We start from the raw sequence: 23,138 nt of genomic DNA on the forward strand, positions 1-23,138 counted from the left end.
GACACACATGCACATGCACATGCAAATTGCCAGGAGTAACGTGATGTCAACCCAGTCCTAGCCCACTGCATCCTCTGAGTACAAATTGTCAAAGCTGTCACATGCCTTACCATGTTTTGGACATAGGCCATCATATATTTTGTGTTGTTGGTATGTGTTCATTTGTATTTCAGACATAACAATGTAGTACTTCCACAAATAAGTGTTCAAACACATATATACACTCATTGTACACATGTGCTAACATGTATGTGGACACAGTGTAGCTACACATGCACATATGCACAAGGTATAAGACATTGCATGTGGCAGACACATAAAGAAAATATAGGTTCAAAATACCAATGTCACCTTAAAGATTTGACAGGATAGTTACACACAAGTAGCCGTACCATAATGACAACATTATTCCATAGCCCATGTGACATGGTATCTGAATCTGGGTCCACTCAAGGAATACATTGCAAAATTTCATGCATTTCTGTCATGCATCAAAAATGTATGAAGCAAACGGCTGAAATATATACTCTGCAATGCCATAAAAATTATGTCTGGCCTCTGAGCATCTATTAAATGTCCACAGGCCTTTTCACACATAATGGGAAAAATTTGAAGCATAACCGTCATGCGTCAAAAATTTAGATGTAAACGCCTAAACCTCATACTTTTCATCTCAGCAAAAAGACGCCTGGCTCCTGAACGTCTATCGCACGTCCACAGGCCTTTTCAGGCACAATGGGAAAAAATCAAAGCATGACCGCCATGGGTCAAAAATGTATATGCATATGGTTATACCATACTTTTCTTAAGCAAAAAGACGCATAGCCCCTGAGCGTCTATCTCACGTTCACGCACATTGGGGGAAAAATCTACGCATGACTGTCATGCATCAAAAAAACGACGCATGACTGGAACCCTGACACACAGGCCCAGGAAGTGATGAAATAGCAGATCCTGCCTGCATTCACGGTACAGTGAGTCCACTTTCACTTTCACTTCACAGTCTTGTTGTCTTGGACTCCGTGAGGGTGTGTGGAGTTGGTGCTGTTGGTGATTTGGAGTATTTGGAGTGTTTTTGTGCTGTGTCCTGTAGCTGGAGGATGGCCAGGATGTTGGCCGATGAGCTGGGGGCTTCCTTTGGCTGGTATGACATTAACCTCCCTATGATACTCATACTGGGTGGTCTTGTAATTCAGGGCTACCCCGCAGATGCCCGGTAGGTGCGGTGGGGCAAGGTGCTCTACCACTTGACTCGAGTTTTTTGCACCTGACGAAATGACCACCTACTGAAACACCATTGGCCAGACCATCACAAGGGAGCAAGATCTGCTGGATCAGCTGGGCATAGAGACTGGTGGAGCAGTTTAAGTATTCCATTTCCATACCAAGTCCATTATTTGCATGTGCATGACAGGTGTTGATACGGTTGAGTGCAGCATGTCATGTTTAAGGATCTGGACATGTCGTATGGGGCCTGTATGAAGAGCCCCAGCGCTACCTTAGGGCTTCCATTCTAATGTACAAAAATGAAGCCGAGGCAGGGCAGGTGTGCCATCTTCCCTGCACAACCATTACAAAGGATTGGGATGCATACTTAGGGCAACTCTGTTTTGAGCAGCACAACATGAGGCCTGCTCCATGCATCATGTATTGGAGGGGGCCCAACACCTGTTTGGGGGGTAAATGTACAAGCTTTTTTGAAAAATTAGTAATACCTAAATGCCATTTTTCATTCACTTTGAACAGCTGCTAAGAGCATGAGTTATATAGGGTCATAGGAATGTCCATGATGGGCCCCTATGTACTCAGCAGAAGTCGTGATGATCAGTGTTGTTGCTACTCCTGCTGAGTACATCATTTTCCTCCATATAAGTAGATGCAGTTGGATCGCACCTGCATCATGCTGTGCCTTAATTCTCATTAGGTGCACACATGGTGGCGTAAGGGGTTCACTGAGGGCTACAAGGACTGTAGTGATGCACTTGGTGCTGTACCACCTTCATTCAATCTGCCCCTTTGTGTCATTGGCCAAGGCCATGTAAGGGAGCTTGACTATGCAGTCGGTCCAGACTAGTAGCACTTTCTGTGTATCACATACACCACAAACTATGTCTATCACCCCACACACGTGCTGATTTGGTACCACAGGCCTGCGGCATCTTATTGACAGTATGGGGCTGCCCTGCATCAGCACCATCACTGGCACATTACACAGAAACCTGCACCAACACGTGCATCCTTGGACCACAGAGCAAGTGTGTCTGTTTTGAGGCATATGTCTATGTGAAAGTTCTTATCCCTTCCTTGACAAAAATGGAATACCATGCCAACAATGGCCAGCCACACAGTATTGGCAATACATCCATAATTTCAATCAGTCAATGTGAAGGTAGGTACAACTGAATAAACATGAGTAAACTCCCATGGCATTATTGCTCGTGTGTGTACTTGTGATGGCAAAAGGATGTATCAAAGCATTCCTCAACACTTTGGAATACTCACACAACCCCAAGGCAGTTGTTCGTCAGTTTGTGGTGACAATGAGGTAGATGTCTTCAACATATGGGACGGCTTAAAAGCTATGGGTGTCACAATCGGATGGCCACTGCAACAACCATTGCATTCCCCTCATATGCAGTATACAATGTCATGCAGTCCCATATGGTCATGGAGGTGTAAAGCTAACAAACACCTTCATGACAATGCCATGTATATATGATGCAGTGAAAAGCACCAAAGGGTGTCTGGGAAAGTAATGGTTTGAAGGTGCCTGAGCCTCCATTATCTGAGACTATGGCCCTCATTCTGACCTTGGCGGGCGGCGGAGGCCGCCCGCCAAAGTCCCGCCGTCAGCTTACCGTTCCGCGGTCGAAAGACCGCGGCGGTAATTCTGACTTTCCCGCTGGGCTGGCGGGCGGTCGCCTTCAGGCCGCCCGCCAGCCCAGCGGGAAAGAGGCTTCCACGATGAAGCCGGCTCGGAATCGAGCCGGCGGAGTGGAAGCTGTGCGACGGGTGCAGTTGCACCCGTCGCGTATTTCACTGTCTGCGCAGCAGACAGTGAAATACATTTAGGGGCCCTCTTACGGGGGCCCCTGCAATGCCCATGCCAGTGGCATGGGCACTGCAGGGGCCCCCAGGGGCCCCGCGACCCCCCCTACCGCCATCCGGATCCCGGCGGTCGGACCGCCGGGATCTGGATGGCGGTAGGGGGGGTCGGAATACCCTCGGCGGCGCAGCAAGCTGCGCCGCCGTGGAGGATTCAATGGGGCGGCGGTACACTGGCGGGAGCCCGCCAGTGGTGCCGGTCCGACCGCGGCTTTACCGCCGCGGTCGGAATCCCCATTGGAGCACCGCCGGCCTGTCGGCGGTGCTCCCGCGGTCCTCCGCCCTGGCGGTCTTTGACCGCCAGGGTCAGAATGACCGCCTATGTGTGATTGACCGATCACAGATGTTTGTCAGTTGGTCTGATCAAACAATGTATGAGGGCAGCCCCAATGTTAGCCTATGAAGGGAGCAGGCCTCACAGCAGTGTAAAAACGAATTTAGGAGTTTTACACTACCAGGACATGTAAGCTACATAGGTACATGTCCTGCCTTTTGCCTACACAGCACCCTGCCCTATGGGTCACCTAGGGCATACCTTAGGGGTGTCTTATATGTAGAAAAAGGGGACTTTTAGGCTTGGCAAGTACTTTTACATGCCAAGTCGAATTGGCAGTGAAACTGCACACACAGGCCTTGCAATGGCAGGCCTGAGACAAGGTTAAGGGGCTACTTAAATGGGTGGCACAATCAGTGCTGCAGGCCCACTAGTAGCATTTAATCTACAGGCCCTGGGCACATATAGTGCACTCTACTAGGGACTTATAAATAAATTAAAAAGTCCAATTGGGTATGATCCAATGTTACCATGTTTAAAGGGAGAGAGCATATGCACTTTAGCAATAATTAGCAGTGGTAAAGTGCGCAGAGTCCTAAAGCCAGCAAAAATGAGCTCAGAAAAAGAGAAGGAGGAAGGCAAAAAGTCTGGGTATAACCCTGCAGAAAGGCCATTTACAACAGATATATATATATATATATATATATATATATATATATATATATTTCTTTAGGTCATAGGTTAAGTTAGTACACGTGTAGTCATAATTTATGTTGTCGTGCTTGTATCTTGTCTCTTAAGGGGTGGGGGACAGTGTTTAGAGTGTGGTGTTATATGTGTAAGATAAGTTTAGGATAGGTTAGATGGGTGTAGTTGTAAGTTAAGTTAAGTTAGTTTAGGTTAGTTTAGTGTAAGGTAGTTTTTAGGATAGTATTATGTATATGGTTAGTAATAATGTACAATAAATCTTCTTTGCATAAGACTATTTTTTTCCATGTTGTTTGAGTGTCTGTGGGTTCTCAGGTGAGCAGTGGCCAAGTTGTGGGAATGGCCTAGGGTATGCTTACTGTCTTGATTTCCAAGGATTACCATGTGCATCCTCTATGACCAAGGATCTGTCACATTGGCTGCTAAATAACATCAACTAGTTCATACATTTGCCATCCACTGTTCCCGCCATTCCAATGTGGATGTATACTTTATCTTGGGCAGGTAAGTATGGAACTTCAATTGTCATTGGTGGGGTCTTGCAGTTTCATTGTTGGCAAGTGTGGCATATCTAACAACAGGCAAAATTGGAACTGTATTCTGCAACACTGATAGGTGCCCATCACTGATAAGGTTAGCTTCTTCTGTAGCACACAAATTAATTGTACTGGTACTCCCATCTGGGTGAATTACCCTTGACTTGGTTCCGAGCCATACATGCCACATGTCAACTTCAAAAGATATCTGTTCAGTTTTTGTATAGAAAACTCAGTAAGTTGGTTGTAGCCAACCACACCATCAATTACCTTTCTCATGTTAGGATCCCAATGTGTGGCTTTGTGTCTGACAATAATACACTCATGTAATGATGTTCTGTACTCATTGACATGGATTCACACAATGCAATCATTTAGCTGAGTAGATGGATCACAGTAAACATAGAAATGCTACATGTATACAAGGTGCTTTATTTACAGGTGCATGTATATTCTGAAAAGCAATACAATGTCCAGCTCACAGACCCCATGAGTGAACGTTGGTCATAAGTAGCACAATCAGAGTCCAGGGGTGAGGGACATATCATGAGACATTGGTAAGAATGAAGACAATGACAGTACATAGCAGACAAGTCAACGGTGGTTGGGTGAAGAGAGCACATTTCCCACTGTCACAAGACTGGTATGATCTTAAGGCCAGAACTAAGGAGATACTGTCCATGTGGCACAGACTGGTGCTACTGGGTGGTTTTCCTTGTGAATGTTATTCCTTCCACATCTTCATCCTCTGATGTGAGTGGTGCCTCCTGTGCCATGGCTGGTGCTGTTGGTGAGGTAGAGGGATCAACACACACATCAGGAGATGGAAATGCGGAGTCAAAAGGCCTGGCAGCTGCCAGATTTGGGAACACATAAGGCATCACTGCAGCAAGGAGGAACTGCTGTTTTTTTAACACCACAGCAGCATTACGGTGGTAGGCAGCCATGTTTCCCCTGAGGGAGGCCACTTACTGCAATATGGACTCCAGGGTATTCTGCATAGCCCCCAGCCTGTTGTCTGTTATACTGCTATGCAATTGTTGTAGCCTCTGCCTCATGACAGCAGCAATGTCAGCCAGGGACTGCTGGAATCCATGTAGCAGGAAGTAGGTGCCTCTGATGGCAGCTGAAGTGTCCTTAATTGGACTGAGGCACCTCTGCACTCCCTCTAGGCTGCCTACCATGGTCTCTATCCCCACCCGCACATGCTAGGCCAGTTCCCACTGGACTCCTACCATTGTCCTCTGAAAGGTGATCTCTGGGTCCTCAGAGTCCAGGGCTGTGCCAATACTGGCTTGTGATGTGTTTTGGTAGCTGCGTGGTTCATGTGGAGACCCTGCAATGCTGTATGTCCTCTCTGCCTCTGGAGGTGGTGTCTGGAGGGATCCTAGCACATCCTGGAGAGTCTCTTCATTGATGGTTGGAAGCTGGTCATCCATGTCATCTGTAAAATACAGGACAGGCAGCTCGGCAGGAGATAAGCATCATCCTCTGCAATGATATAGTGTAAAGTAAATCTTAGATTGCTGTGGCAGTTGACAAGGCACATCATTTATTTGTTACTGGAGACTCAGTGACATCTAATGGACCCAAGGTTGTAGTTGTACATTATGGTGGTCATTACAACCCTGGCGGTCGGTGTTAAAGCGGCGGTAAAACCACCAACAGGCCGGCGGATAAAAAAAAATGGAATTACGACTGTGGCGGAAACCGCCAAAAGACAGCCACTTCAACACTCTGACCGCCAAGGCAGTACAAACTAACACCGCGGCGGTAACCGCCAACAGATACGCGGAGGACAATGTACCGCCCACAGAATTACAACAGTCCAATCCGCCACCTTTTCCGGGGCAGATTCACTGCAAACAAAAACACGGCGGAAACAGGACTTGGAAGGGGAAAACACTCACCTCTACACAACCCACGAGGAACTAGGATGCCATGGAACCCGAGCTCCAGATTCTTCCAGCCTTTATCTTCCTGCTCCTCTACCAGGAGCACGAACTCCGGCGGCGAAGACCACGGTGAGCACTGCACCTATGACACAGGGGAGGGAAAAAACTGTGAAACACACACGCAACACGCAAAACCCCCACCCTCACCCATGACAACACACACACTAATACATCATGATACATTACAGTTACACCCCCAACCCCCACCGGAAGAATGCAAGGACAAAAGGAAATGAGTCAAATGAATGTAATATATTCAAATACAGTGTTCAAAAATATATACATATATACAGATATGTACACTATAAACAAATATATACACCAAGAATACAAGTCCAAGGTATTCCACTATCATGGTCCGTGGACCACTGGGCCCAAAAGGCATGGGCAAGGCCCACACAAGATACCCGAACAAGACGGAGAGAACAATGCTGGGGCATCAGATAGAAGAAAAAAAACAGGCATCTCAGGGGGAAGGGGGCACGACGCCAAATCCACAAGGGGGCTCCATGCCCACTGTTCAATTCTGGGGAGTGCAAAGCCACAGTCTATCAAGTCTCTACAGTGGGTGGTTTGCCCACTGTTCAATCCTGGGGAGTGCAAAGCCACTTTCTCCCAAGTCTCTACAGTGGGTGGTTTGCCCACTGTTCAATCCTGGGGAGTGCAAAGCCACAGTCTCTCAAGTCTCTACAGTGGGTGGTTTGCCCACTGTTCAATCCTGGGGAGTGCAAAGCCACAGCCTCTCAAGTCTCTACAGTGGGTGGTTTGCCCACTGTTCAATCCTGGGGAGTGCAAAGCCACAGTCTCTCAAGTCTCTACAATGGGTGGTTTGCCCACTGCTTAAACCTGGGGAGTGCAAAGCCACAGTCTCTCAAGTGGATAACATTCTCCACTGGTTCTGGAGGGGGCCTTGTGCCCAGAGTGCTTCATCCTGCCAAGGACAGAGGTAGTGGATGCCTTTCTCCACTGGCTCTGGAGGGGGCATGGTGCCCAGAGTGCTTCATCCTGCCAAGGACAGAGATAGTAGATGCCTTTCTCCACTGGTTCTGGAGGGGGCTTTGTGCCCAGAGTGCTTCATCCTGCTCGTGGCGGCCTCAGTAGCATCGGAATCTTTGGCGCTCACTGGCCTGCGGTGCTTGTTGCAGCGGTGTCCTGGGCAGCGGTGCTTGTTGCAGCGGTGTCCTGGGCAGCGGTGCTGGTGGCGGCGGTGTCCTGGGCAGCGGTGCTGGTGGCGGCGGTGTCCTGGGCAGCGGGGCTGGTGGCGGTCTTGTCCACCGTGCAGATTTTACTGTGCCCCTTCCCCACTTTGGATGGTGGCGCAGCTGTCTCCACACTCCCAACTGTACCCCTGGGAGTGGCTTTGGTGGCTGATTTCTTTTCTCTCTCCCGCCGGGCACTGGCCAACTTTTTGTGCTTTACAGGTGGGGGACTGTCCATGCTCTGGCTCCTTGCCACACTGGCTGCCCTGCTGCCTGGCGCACTCCAGAGGCCGGTTACTACTGGAACCACTGGTCCCGCAGATGTTGTGGCTGAGGTGCTGGGTTGGGACCTGGAGAGGCGGGCCCTAGGATACTGAAGGGGTGGGGGAGGTGAGGGGAAGAGGTCAAGGTTGGACAGGAAAAGTTTTTGGGGAACTCTGGGACGGGTAGATGGAGGGGGGTTGGGAGTGGAGGAAGAGGTAGTGGTTGTAGGAGGTGTACGTTTGGTGACTTTGGGTGAAGGTGCATGGGCTGAGGCTGTTGTGAGGTGGATGGCTGTTGGGTGGGTGTGTGGCTGCATTTGTGTACCTTGGGAGGTGTGCTCACAGACACACTGGTAGAGGACACAGGGGATGTGTGAATGGTAATGAGGGTGGTGACTGCACGCGAGCGGGGTGTGGTGGTGGGTGTGCTGGTGATGGACGTATTGGCTGAGGATGTAATGCATGCAGGTGTGAGTGGGGACGAGACAGGGAGAGAGGAGGGAGACGAGGAGGAGGGGGACACAGTGGAGGCAGTGGATGTTGGTGTGTCTGCATATGTATGATGCTTGCGTGAGTGCCTGTGGGATGCGTGGTGCTTATGTTTGCCAGAGCTTCCCTTGTGTTTTGAGGTGTGTGCATGCTGGTCTGAGGGTGTGCTTGGGATAGGCTTAGGTACAGGGGTTTGGGTCTGGGTGGAGGAAGTTGGAGGGGGGAGGCTAGAGACAGGGACAATGGCTGCCATCAGTGCTGAGGCCAGAGTCTGAAAAGCTCGCTGATGGGCTGCCTGACCAGAATGAATGCCCTCCAGGTGTGCATTGGTTTGTTGCAACTGCCTCTCTGCACCCTGGATGGCATTCAAAATGGTAGACTGCCCAACAGTGAGGCACCTGAGGAGGTCAATGGCCTCCTCACTGAGGGCAGCAGGGGTGACAGGGGAAGGGGCTGAGGTGCCTGGGGCGAAGGAGATGCCCACCCTCCTGGGTGAGCGGGCACGGGGCTGCTGGGAGGGCGGTGCTGGTAGTGGGGGTGGCGGCTGTACCTGTAGATGCGGGGGGCACCACAAGGGAGCTCCCATCAGAGGAGGAGTCCGTATCGCTGGTCTTAGCTCCTGTCCCGGCCGTGGAGCTCCCCTCGCCCTCCGTCCCACTGGTGAATTCAGACTCCGTTGTGTCGCCCTCCAGGGCCATGTGGGATGCAGCTCCCTCCTGCTCCAGTGCCACTGCTCCTCCGCCTGATGATGCTAATGCACACAAGTACAGGGAGACCACCAAAAGTGGGGGAAGACAGAAGAAAGACATGTTCAGTGCATGCAATACCGCTACCATTGCCGGACACTACAGACACAGAAGCTACCTGCACCACGCCGTGCACTTGGAGTTCCCTGATCAATCCCAGGGACATGGGTTACAAGGCTATGCCCGATTGCTGCACACATGGATGTCACAGGAGCCTGACTAGGTGTAGTTGGCACTGTACACAGGTGGGGTGGGGTGCTACAGGGCCTGCCTTAAGAAGGGACCTTGCCTACTAAACTCGCCCTGGCCTAGGGGAACCCACAGCCCACCCCCCCCCCCACCCAGACACCTCCAATGCGCGCTGAATCAGCAGAATTAGAGTGTATTAACCCCCTTGTAGCTGCTGTGATGCCCTCAAGCGCCCATCCAACTCTGGCTACGCCACCGCCAGGATCCTGAACATCAGGGGGGGTCATGGTGTGACGGGCACCTCTCCCTCGTTGGTAGGCCATCCCCAGCTGGGCCTCCGCTGTCTTCTTGCTCCAGCGGCGAATGTTCTCCCATCTTTTCCGGCAGTGGGTGCTCCGTCTGTGGTAGACCCCCCAGGGTCCGGACTTCCTTGGCGATGGCACACCAAATGTCCTTCTTCTGGTGGGCGCTGACCTACAGGAATAGTACAGGCCCGTATCCCTACCCTTGCCATGACGTACATGCACTCACCGTCGTTTCATGCACGCCTCATTCTCAACCCCCTATCATTCATCCACACCACTCCACACAGACATTGCCCATACAGCATGCTCACAGTGTACACACCTATTCGTCTGGAGGACCTTAGAGTAGCGTGTACTGGGGGAGGACCCCATCCACTAGTTTCTCCAACTCCTCTGTGCTGAAGGCAGGGGCCCTTTCCCCAGACACACGAGCCATTGTCTCTTCCAGACTGAGGTCACAGCAGCACTTGCAGTGTAGGTCCTCTCCTGTCGAAGATCAGGTATCAAGTGATTGAACAGAGAGAAAATGCCGGTCACGTCCGCGGCGGTGCGTACCGTCACCGCGGGCGTACATCGTCATTGGCTCCTGGGACCCATAGGGTCCAATGTTAACCAATGCATTATTGTACTGCGGTCTTCGACCGCCTACCGCGACGGTGTACAACGCCAGCGCAGTTACCTCATATCCCCTTGTCCCACTTTACAGGTCAGGCAGCCGCCATTTCATGGGCCCACATGGCATTATTTTGGACTGCGTCACACATATCTAGGCCTTGCTTAAACACTAATACAGGCATATGTCGATTAGCTAATATTTTCTGATTAAGCTATGTTTACGTACCTCAGAGTTTGTTGACTCTCTGCTCGCAGTTCTCCTCCATAGGCACCGTCCGTTGGGGCATGTGAGGAGATGGCGGCATCCTCTGGTGTACAGACCGCTGGTGGACCTGTCGACAATGGAGGAGCGACATGTGATCATCACCTACAGACTTGATAGTACCACAATCCTGGAACTGTGTGCCCAGTTGGAGCCAGACCTGATGTCAGCTATCCGCCATCCCACAGGAATCCCCCCTCAAGTGCAGGTGCTGTCAGTACTCCATTTCCTAGCAAGTGGGTCTTTTCAAACTATAGTGGCCATAGCATCAGGGATGTCCCAGCCTATGTTTTCCAACGTGTTGTCCAGAGTGTTGTCTGCCCTGCTGAAACACATGCGGAGCTACATCGTTTTCCATCAGGTGGAGGATTTGCCTACAGTGAAAGGTGATTTCTATGCCCTGGGACATATCCCCAATATCATAGGTGCCGTTGATGGGACACATGTGGCCTTGGTCCCCCCCGCAGGAGTGAACAGGTGTACAGAAACCGGAAGAGTTACCATTCGATGAATGTGCAGATGGTGTGTTTGGCAGACCAGTACATCTCCCATGTGAATGCCAAATTTCCTGGCTCAGTGCATGTCGCTTATATTCTATGGAACAGCAGCATCCCTTATGTGATGGGGCAACTCCAGAGGCACCGTGTGTGGCTATTAGGTGAGGTCATGGACCCAATACAGTGTGACTAGGTGTCTGGGTCTGGGGATGTCCCTATGAGTTAGTGTATGTCTAACAGTTGTCCCTCGACATTTGCAGGTGACTCTGGTTACCCAACCTGTCACGGCTACTGACCCCAGTGAGGAATCCCAGGACAAGGGCAGAGGAACGCTACAATGAGGCCCAAGGGAGAACTAGGAGGAGTATAGAGCGGACCTTCGGCCTCTTGAATGCCAGGTTCCGGTACCTCCATTTGACAGGGGGTTCCCTATTCTACCTCACCAAAAAAGGTGTGCCAGATCATCGTGGCCTGCTGTATGCTTCACAACTTGACTCTGTGACGACAGGTGCCTTTTCTGCAGGAGGATGGTCCAGATGGAGGTGTTGTGGCAGCTGTGGAGCCTATGGACAGTGAAGACGAGGAAGCAGAAGAAGAGGCATAGACAACAGGAACACAGTGATCCTGCAATACTTCCAGTGAGACAGGTAAGAAGACAACACAGCCTGCTACATCTGATTTAATTCTACTACCTCTCATCTGTCTGTCATTTTCACCCAGTGTATGGTCACTGAGTTGTCACTTTCCCTTACGATTTCACAGATGTGGGTCCCACTGTGTGACATCTGCTTTGTTTCCGCATGGACTAGAGCTGTGTGACATAGGTATGTTGACATTACATTTGATATAGCCACACACTATCATTTTCTGTTAAATCTGGGCCTCTGTCTTGTCAGATGGTGAGATTGCAGCTACTTGTACAGCTGCACACATGATGTTCACAATCATGCTCCATGTGTTGTATATGTTTTATTTTGTGGCCATTCCCATATGGCGCATATAGTTGTCTCTGAGTTGTTGTGGGTTCACCCTGTGTGGGTTGGGTTCCACAGTTAGCAAGCTTTAAGGGAGATTCTTTCTCAAGTGGCGTGGCTCAGGGCCACAGCAATGTGTTGCACAACACTGCACCAGTTTAGAAATGCAGGGAAGTGCCATGTTTGCTAGAATACAGTACAGTCCTGCAATCCCCCCAGCGCCTGCACAAACTTGTTCTCCCTGCACCAACACAGGCATTGTTGAAGTATGATGAAGGGGTGTCTGCCTTGAGGGGATAATTTGTTTATGTGCAGGGAGGTGTCCCTTCCTGCACATGAACAAGCTATTTTTGCTAAGGTGGCATTTCAATGTTTGCTGCAAGATGCAGCACACATGAGAAGGGCAATGCGACATGGAGGAAGGGAACCATTTTGGCCAGTTGCACCACCCTGACACCACCCCTGGGGTGGTATTGACTTCAGTCCTAGTTTCTGATGTCTAAGTTGTGTAGGTACAGGGGCTTTGACAATATGCAATGGGTGTTGTTGTGACACAGCCAGAGCCACACTATTTGCACGTCCCTTCAAGGCAATGTGCTGCATAATTGCATGGTGGAGTATAGCCATAGTGAGTGGCCTATGCCCATGTTGTGTATATGTTGGAGTGCATAGCACTACCAAAGCGTCAGTACATGTGTGGCTTGGGTGGTAATGGCACGTCTTGATTCAGGGCCTATGTGTCCCGATGCAACCCTTTGGCATGCATTGAGTGTGTCCTATGTGCCTCCCCCTTCTGCAATTTCTGGAATTCCAGATGTTCCTCCCTGCAACTTACCCTGCAATTGTGGTGGTTCTTGGTAGTCTGCGCTGTCCTGCGATTCCAGTGGCCATCTCCTCCGGGATGACCGCTGCAACCACCTTCTCCAGCTCATCCAAGTCCTCCTGTGGTGCAGGACTTCCACCACCAGTCTGCAGTGCTGCCTTCCGGTTCCTGGACAGTTTCTCCTTAGTCCTGCTCTTGCAATCATGCCAGCGCTTCTTGCACTCATTGACAGTACTCTTCACCTCTTTCACGCTGTTGACTTTGTCTACTAATGCCTGCCATATTGCGTCTCTCTTACCGACTTGCAATTTGGAGGTGAAGAAGAGCTAGTGTTGGTGCTCCATCACCTCTCTGACCAGGATGTTGTGCTCCTCCTCACTAAAGCAACACTTGTGCTTCCTCTTCTCCTTCTCCTGGGACTTTTCTGGACCCTCCTGGCTTTTACTTGGGTGACTGGGTTCTCCCTGGGGTCTCTCCTGGCCTTCAAACTCCATCTTGTCTTTCAATTCAAATTTTTCCTGCTTGTGCATTTTGTTTTGACGCTAATGAAGTAAAGAATGGTGCTAACCTGTTTTGCAACATATATACGTGCTGCAAAATGGTCTAGCACCACTTTTGCAGCATTAGCTCCAATTTTCCTTACAGCGTGTTGCAATGGTTAACGCATTTTTTTTTACGTTAAACATTCCTTAGCGCCATGCATCATTTCTTAAATATGACATGTAGATGTCACAAGGGAATGACGTCAGCTTGCGTTAAAAAAATTAGCAGTTGAGCATAATTTTTCATAAATATGGGCCTTAACTTATTCTTTGAGTGCAATTGAGAATACATCTCTGAATCCAGCAAGTACTTTAATGCTACATGCGTAGTGCTGTGAACACCCAACTCTGCAGCAAGGGTCCAATTGTATCCACTTGTTATCTTGAGAGATTAGCAAAAACGCTCTGTAACACAAGTATCTTATACTCTTGAATTTAAGTTGGGCGCAAACATTGCAAGTCTCTTGAGAGTCTGGTGAAGTCCTAGGACATGTAGTGTGTCTTGACTTCATCTGTGTGATTCTCACAATGTGTGCATCACAGACGCAAAGTTTCACACCAAAACGATTCCACACTTTGGACATACTGGTGACCTCTTCTTTTACAAAAGACCCCACACACCTAGAAAGTTAAGAGGAGTGCTTCCGCTTGTCTGCCCACTATATGCAGATGACCACAGTCAGCTGGATCATGACATGGGCCCAATTAGAAGTTGGGCAGATGGTATTACCGGGTTGGGTAGACCTCGGCTGAATTACAACCTGCCTAGTTTTCCCCCACCCGAATTTCCTGGGTGCAGAAACACTAGACCCAATTGTACTGGTTATAACATCCATCCTGTAAAATCACGAGACTCAGGCTCCAAGCGCAGATTGTGGCCGCAGCCAGACCACCTTCCATGGAATGGGTAACTGTTATATACATTTATCCTTAATGTGGTGGTACTAAGGCTTTGCTCGTGCTTTGCTCGTGGGTGCCGGGTAGAATGTTTTGTTTAGATTGTGAGGCAACATTCCAAGTGAGTCAGTTGCTGCCGAGGCTCCTTGGAAGTTGGTTACTGAGGGACACTTTATAGGAAGATATTAAGCGCCGAATTTGCGTCGTTTTTTTCGACGCAAATTCGACGCTAAACTAACGCCAACTAACGCCATATTTATACTATGGTGTTAGACGCTTCGGGCGCCAAAGTGCCCGGAGTGGGCGTCATTTTTTAGCGTGAACCCCTTCCTTGCGTTAATGATATGCAAGGGAGGCGTTCCCGTCTTAAAAAATGACTCCCAGGCCTTTACGTGGTATTTATACTCCCGGGCAAAAATGACGCCCGGGAGTGGGCGTGGCCAAAAACAGCGCTTTTGCGCCGCTTTTTAACGCCTGGGTCAGGCATGGCGTTAAGGGACAAGTGGGCTCAAAATGAGCCCAGAGGTGCCCTCCCCTGCCCCCAGGGACCCCCCCTGCCACCCTTGCCCACCCCAGGAGGACACCCAAGGACGGAGGGACCCATCCCATGGACATTAAGGTAAGTCCAGGTAAGTTTTTTTTTTTTTTTTTTGTGGCATAGGGGGGCCTGATTTGTGCCCCCCTACATGCCACTATGCCCAATGACCATGCCCAGGGGACAGAAGTCCCCTGGGCATGGCCATTGGGCAAGGGGGCATGACTCCTATCTTTACAATGATAGGAGTCATGTTGATGGGGGATGGGCGTCGAAAAAAAATGGCACAAGTCGGGTTACGACGATTTTTTCGACGTAACCTGACTTGCCCCATTTTAAGACGCCCATACGGCATTTTCCCCCTACGCCGGCGCTGTCTGGTGTACGTGGTTTTTTTCCACGCACACCAGGCAGCGCCGGTCTGATTGCGCCGTCTAACGCCATTCCATAAATACGGCGCCCGCATGGCGCTTCAGAATGGCGTTAGACGGCGCAAAATTTTTTGACGCTAAACTGCGTTAGCGCAGTTTAGCGTCAAAAAGTATAAATATGGGCCTAAATGAAAAAGACAAATATATATACTCGTGTTGGTTCCCGTTCTTCGGCATGTCCGTGACCACAACACCACGTGAATTGGTGACAAGCGATTATGGGATGAAGAACCTGTATAAATCTTTAAAATTTTAATCAAGAAAAGTGTCCCACAATGGTTGTGAGTTACGTGACATTGCTTTTGCTGAACTTAAGGTACTTTGTTTATTATACTAAATATTAGTCAACCTCTCCGACTGCAAACAGATTGGTACAGAGATTTAATCTATTTAAAGCACACCTTCTACGCTGGAATGTTTTCAGCACGAGCAGTCGAGAGATTTGAGGAAGTGTGCTAGTACAATTAAAGGCGCAGTGTGTACAGTGTTAAAGGGGCAGGCAGAGAAAGAGTACTCAACAGATGGGAATGTGCCCATTGGACATTTAAAGGAGCAGGCACGACATGTATGGCATATAGGGAAGATAATTTATCACACTGCTCATTTCGGCACGTTTCTGTGGAGTACATGTATCTCCAATGATGTGCACACTCTAGAAAGGAAAACTAAATGCAGTTTTGACTTTGAAGCACACATCTTCATATAATTATCTTGTTGAATACAGTGATGTGCACACCTTAATATCTAAAGTGTTAGCACTTCCAGCGAGGTGCAGTGACTAAGCGCACATCTTTGTAGAAGTCTCTTCTGGGACATGGTGACGTGCACAACTTACTAAGCATCTGCATTTTCAGGGATGCACACATTTTAGATAAAAGGACCATATAAAATGTATTTTGCTGAGTGCACATTTTCGGAGAAGTCGCTAGTGGGACACGATGATGCACACATCTTCATAAATAAAAGGATATTTAAGTTGTTTTCATTGTCCAGGAACACGCTGATGTATTTACCATAGTTACTTACAAGTGCATCATATAATAACTGAAAGTCATAGGTTAGTTGGTAAAACAGATTTTGGTTTGACGTTCTATGCAATAGTTTAAGCTTGATCATGCAAACGGCAAATCTACTGTGTGCATTTTTAAATGAACCAGGTGTGCCTAAGGTGAAATGGAGCCAGTGGTATAGGTCATTTAACAGTTATTTGGTTTCTATTGATGGGATGGGTTTTCCAGCGGCAATAATGAAAGCTATATCATATAATTGCATAGGGATTGAAGGAGAGAGAATTTTTTATCATCCGCCTGTATTCAGATTGCAGATACGTGTTGATATGGATGAATTCACGGAAGCAATCTTAAGATTAGAGAAATATTTTGAAAAAGAACCCAGTATATTTGTAGAAAGGCATAGGTTTTTCACATGTAAACAACAGGACCATGAAACAATTGATAATGTTGTTGCTGAATTAAGAATTTTAGCTTCCTCGTGTGAATTTGCAGGACCTTTAGAACAATATTTAAGAGATCAGCTTGTTTTGAATTGTTTTGATCCTAAGGTGCAAGAAATAATTTTATGTGGTAGGGATCCTACTTTGGCAGAAACTCTTGCAATAGCTGGGGGCATCGAAAGAACAATTATGGCTTTGAAAGAGTTAAATAAGAGTAAAATTAATTCATATGAACAAGTTAATGTTGTTTCATAAAGAATAGAACTGTAACACAAAATGAAAAATTGAAGGAAAAAAAATAGTAGAAACAATGCATGCTTTAGATGTGGGTAAAAGACTCATTCAGCAAATGCTACAAATTGTCCTGCAGTTGGGAAATCATGCTCAAAGTGCAAAAAGACTGGAAATTTTGCACGAGTGTGTAGAAATCCTTCCAGAGTAATTCTAGTTGACAATTTGGAGACACAGGAAACTGACGCTATGGTGGGTGTAGATTAAACTTACAAAAGGATGGTGCTATCTATAAAGATGATTAGTACTGACAATGAGAAAGTTCATAAAGGGGGAGAACCTGTCTGTGACATAAGAATGGGTGATAGTAATATTCAGATTACTGTTGATTCAGGATCACCCATTGCTATAATTTCTGACCAATTATTTGAGGAAAGGTGGCAGGGGTTAAAATTACTTCTTTATGACATACGCACAGTAGCTTTTGGTGGTCAAGAAATTAATTTGTTTGGATAGTTCACGGAGAACTTGCCTTATAAGGATAAATCCATTAATTCTAAGGTTTATGTAGCGAAAAGAGGATATAACGTTTAAGGGTGGAAGGTTCAGGGCAAGATTGGGATGGTTCTCATACCTGGTATGGTTCAACCAATTTCTTTGGTTGGGAAAATGGTTGAAGACACCGGGTGTAAGGAAATGCCTCCTTGGCATGGTTGCCCCCTGACTTTTTGCCTTTGCTGATGCTATGTTTACAATTGAAAGTGTGCTGAGGCCTGCTAATCAGGCCCCAGCACCAGTGTTCTTTCCCTAACCTGTACTTTTGTATCCACAATTGGCAGACCCTGGCATCCAGATAAGTCCCTTGTAACTGGTACTTCTAGTACCAAGGGCCCTGATGCCAAGGAAGGTCTCTAAGGGCTGCAGCATGTCTTATGCCACCCTGGAGACCTCTCACTCAGCACAGACACACTGCTTGCCAGCTTGTGTGTGCTAGTGAGGACAAAACGAGTAAGTCGACATGGCACTCCCCTCAGGGTGCCATGCCAGCCTCTCACTGCCTATGCAGTATAGGTAAGACACCCCTCTAGCAGGCCTTACAGCCCTAAGGCAGGGTGCACTATACCATAGGTGAGGGTACCAGTGCATGAGCATGGTACCCCTACAGTGTCTAAACAAAACCTTAGACATTGTAAGTGCAGGGTAGCCATAAGAGTATATGGTCTGGGAGTCTGTCAAACACGAACTCCACAGCACCATAATGGCTACACTGAAAACTGGGAAGTTTGGTATCAAACTTCTCAGCACAATAAATGCACACTGATGCCAGTGTACATTCTATTGTAAAATACACCACAGAGGGCACCTTAGAGGTGCCCCCTGAAACTTAACCGACTATCTGTGTAGGCTGACTAGTTTTAGCAGCCTGCCACAAACCGAGACATGTTGCTGGCCCCATGGGGAGAGTGCCTTTGTCACTCTGAGGCCAGTAACAAAGCCTGCACTGGGTGGAGATGCTAACACCTCTCCCAGGCAGGAATTGTCACACCTGGCGGTGAGCCTCAAAGGCTCACCTCCTTTGTGCCAACCCAGCAGGACACTCCAGCTAGTGGAGTTGCCCGCCCCCTCCGGCCAGGCCCCACTTTTGGCGGCAAGGCCGGAGAAAATAATGAGAATAACAAGGAGGAGTCACTGGCCAGTCAGGACAGCCCCTAAGGTGTCCTGAGCTGAAGTGGCTCTAACTTTTAGAAATCCTCCATCTTGCAGATGGAGGATTCCCCCAATAGGGTTAGGATTGTGACCCCCACCCCTTGGGAGGAGGCACAAAGAGGGTGTACCCACCCTCAGGGCTAGTAGCCATTGGCTACTAACCCCCCAGACCTAAACACGCCCTTAAATTTAGTATTTAAGGGCTACCCTGAACCCTAGAAAATTAGATTCCTGCGACTACAAGAAGAAGGACTGCCTAGCTGAAAACCCCTGCAGAGGAAGACCAGAAGACGACAACTGCCTTGGCTCCAGAAACTCACCGGCCTGTCTCCTGCCTTCCAAAGATCCTGCTCCAGCGACGCCTTCCAAAGGGACCAGCGACCTCGACATCCTCTGAGGACTGCCCCTACTTCGAAAACACAAGAAACTCCCGAGGACAGCGGACCTGCTCCAAGAAAAGCTGCAACTTTGTTTCCAGCAGCTTTAAAGAACCCTGCAAGCTCCCCGCAAGAAGCGTGAGACTTGCAACACTGCACCCGGCGACCCCGACTCGGCTGGTGGCGATCCAACACCTCAGGAGGGACCCCAGGACTACTCTGATACTGTGAGTACCAAAACCTGTCCCCCCTGAGCCCCCACAGCGCCGCCTGCAGAGGGAATCCCGAGGCTTCCCCTGACCGCGACTCTTTGAACCTAAAGTCCCGACGCCTGGGAGAGACCCTGCACCCGCAGCCCCCAGGACCTGAAGGACCGGACTTTCACTGGAGAAGTGACCCCCAGGAGTCCCTCTCCCTTGCCCAAGTGGAGGTTTCCCCGAGGAATCCCCCCCTTGCCTGCCTGCAGCGCTGAAGAGATCCCGAGATCTCTCATAGACTAACATTGAAAACCCGACGCTTGTTTCTACACTGCACCCGGCCGCCCCCGCGCTGCTGAGGGTGAAATTTCTGTGTGGACTTGTGTCCCCCCCGGTGCCCTACAAAACCCCTCTGGTCTGCCCTCCGAAGACGCGGGTACTTACCTGCAAGCAGACCGGAACCGGGGCACCCCCTTCTCTCCATTCTAGCCTATGTGTTTTGGGCACCACGTTGAACTCTGCACCTGACCGGCCCTGAGCTGCTGGTGTGGTGACTTTGGGGTTGCTCTGAACCCCCAACGGTGGGCTACCTTGGACCAAGAGCTGAACCCTGTAAGTGTCCTACTTACCTGGTAAAACTAACAAAAACTTACCTCCCCCAGGAACTGTGAAAATTGCACTAAGTGTCCACTTTTGAAACAGCTATTTGTCAATAACTTGAAAAGTATACATGCAATTTTGATGATTTGAAGTTCCTAAAGTACTTACCTGCAATACCTTTCGAACAAGATATTACATGTTAAATTTGAACCTGTGGTTCTTAAAATAAACTAAGAAAAGATATTTTTCTATAACAAAACCTATTGGCTGGATTTGTCTCTGAGTGTGTGTACCTCATTTATTGTCTATGTGTATGTACAACAAATGCTTAACACTACTCCTTGGATAAGCCTACTGCTCGACCACACTACCACAAAATAGAGCATTAGTATTATCTCTTTTTACCACTATTTTACCTCTAAGGGGAACCCTTGGACTCTGTGCATGCTATTCCTTACTTTGAAATAGCACATACAGAGCCAACTTCCTACATTGGTGGATCAGCGGTGGGGTACAAGACTTTGCATTTGCTGGACTACTCAGCCAATACCTGATCACACGACAAATTCCAAAATTGTCATTAGAAATTGATTTTTGCAATTTGAAAAGTTTTCTAAATTCTTAAAAGACCTGCTAGGGCCTTGTGTTAGATCCTGTTTAGCATTTCTTTTAGAGTTTAAAAGTTTGTTAAAAGTTTGAATTAGATTCTAGAATCAGTTTTAGTCTCTTAAAAAGTATTCCAACTTTTAGAAGCATAATGTCTAGCACAGATGTGAATGTGGTGGAACTCGACACCACACCTTACCTCCATCTACAGATGAGAGAGCTAAGGTCACTCTGTAAACTAAAGAAAATAACAATGGGCCCCAAACCTACCAAAATACAGCTCCAGGAGCTTTTGGCAGAGTTTGAAAAGGCCAACCCCTCTGAGGGTGGCAACTCAGAGGAAGAGGATAGTGACTTGGAGGACAATTCCCCCCTACCAGTCCTATCTAGGGAGAACAGGGTCCCTCAAACCCTGACTCCTAAAATAATAGTCAGAGATGCTGGTTCCCTCACAGGAGAGACCAACACCTCTGAAATCACTGAGGATAGCCCCAGTGAAGAGGACATCCAGTTAGCCAGGATGGCCAAAAGATTGGCTTTGGAAAGACAGATCCTAGCCATAGAGAGGGAAAGACAAGAGATGGGCCTAGGACCCATCAATGGTGGCAGCAACATAAATAGGGTCAGAGATTCTCCTGACATGTTGAAAATCCCTAAAGGGATTGTAACTAAATATGAAGATGGTGATGACATCACCAAATGGTTCACAGCTTTTGAGAGGGCTTGTGTAACCAGAAAAGTGAACAGATCTCACTGGGGTGCTCTCCTTTGGGAAATGTTCACAGGAAAGTGTAGGGATAGACTCCTCACACTCTCTGGACAAGATGCAGAATCTTATGACCTCATGAAGGGTACCCTGATTGAGGGCTTTGGATTCTCCACTGAGGAGTACAGGATTAGGTTCAGGGGGGCTCAAAAATCCTCGAGCCAGACCTGGGTTGACTTTGTTGACTACTCAGTGAAAACACTAGATGGTTGGATTCAAGGCAGTGGTGTAAGTAATTATGATGGGCTGTACAATTTATTTGTGAAAGAACACCTGTTAAGTAATTGTTTCAATGATAAACTACATCAGCATCTGGTAGACCTAGGACCAATTTCTCCCCAAGAATTGGGAAAGAAGGCGGACCATTGGGTCAAGACAAGGGTGTCCAAGACTTCAACAGGGGGTGACCAAAAGAAAGGGGTCACAAAGACTCCCCAGCAGAAGGGTGATGAGGCAACCAAAACTAAAAATAGTAAAGAGTCTTCTACAGGCCCCCAAAAACCTGCACAGGAGGGTGGGCCCAGAGCCTCTTCACAAAACAATGGGTACAAGGGTAAAAACTTTGATCCCAAAAAGGCCTGGTGTCATAGCTGTAAACAGCATGGACACCAAACTGGAGACAAGGCCTGTCCCAAGAAAGGTTCCGCTCCAAACTCCCATCCAGGTAACACTGGTATGGCTAGTCTCCAAGTGGGATCAACAGTGTGCCCAGAGCAAATCAGGGTTCACACTGAAGCTACTCTAGTTTCTGAGGGTGGGGTGGATTTAGCCACACTAGCTGTCTGGCCGCCTAACATGCAAAAATACAGACAGCAACTCTTAATTAATGGGACTAGAATAGAGGGCCTGAGGGATACAGGTGCCAGTGTCACCATGGTGACAGAGAAACTGGTTTCCCCTGGCCAATACCTGACTGGAAAAACCTACACAGTCACCAACGCTGACAATCAGAAAAAAGTACATCCCATGGCAATGGTTACTTTAGAATGGGGAGGGGTCAATGGCCTGAAACAGGTGGTGGTCTCCTCAAATATCCCAGTGGACTGTCTGCTTGGAAATGACCTGGAGTCCTCAGCATGGGCTGAGGTAGAGCTAAAAACCCATGCAGCAATGCTGGGTATCCCTGAACTGGTGTGTGTGAAAACAAGAGCACAATGCAAGGCACAGGGTGAAAAAGTAGAGCTGGAGTCTGGAAAAATGGCCCAGCCTACCAAGAGAACAGGAAAGTCAGTTGGGAAACCAACTGCAACACAGCAAAAGAAAGGGAACCTCTCTTCTCAGGAAGAAGTTCTGCCCTCTGAGGGAACTGAGCCTTTGGAGCTTGAACCTTATCAGGTTGAGCTCTTAGGCCCAGGGGGACCCTCAAGGGAGGAGCTGTGTAAGGGACAAGAAACCTGTCCCTCTCTTGAAGGCCTTAGGCAGCAAGCTGCTGAAGAGTCCAAAGGCAAGAAAAATGGAACGCATAGGGTCTATTGGGAAGATGGACTCCTGTACACTGAGGCCAGAGACCCCAAACCTGGTGCCACTAGGAGAGTGGTAGTGCCTCAGCTGTTCAGAGAGTTCATCCTAACATTGGCCCATGACATTCCCCTTGCTGGACATTTGGGACAAACCAAGACGTGGGAGAGGTTAGTCAACCACTTCTACTGGCCCAATATGTCCAACATGGTTAAGGAGTTTTGCCTCTCCTGCCCCACCTGTCAAGCCAGTGGTAAGACAGGTGGGCATCCAAAGGCCCCCCTCATTCCACTTCCAGTGGTGGGGGTTCCCTTTGAAAGAGTGGGTGTGGACATAGTTGGTCCACTGGAACCTCCCACAGCCTCAGGAAATATGTATATCCTGGTAGTAGTGGACCA

This window comes from Pleurodeles waltl, chromosome 3_1 (genome assembly GCF_031143425.1).
Source record: "Pleurodeles waltl isolate 20211129_DDA chromosome 3_1, aPleWal1.hap1.20221129, whole genome shotgun sequence".
Taxonomy (NCBI): Eukaryota; Metazoa; Chordata; class Amphibia; order Caudata; family Salamandridae; genus Pleurodeles; species Pleurodeles waltl.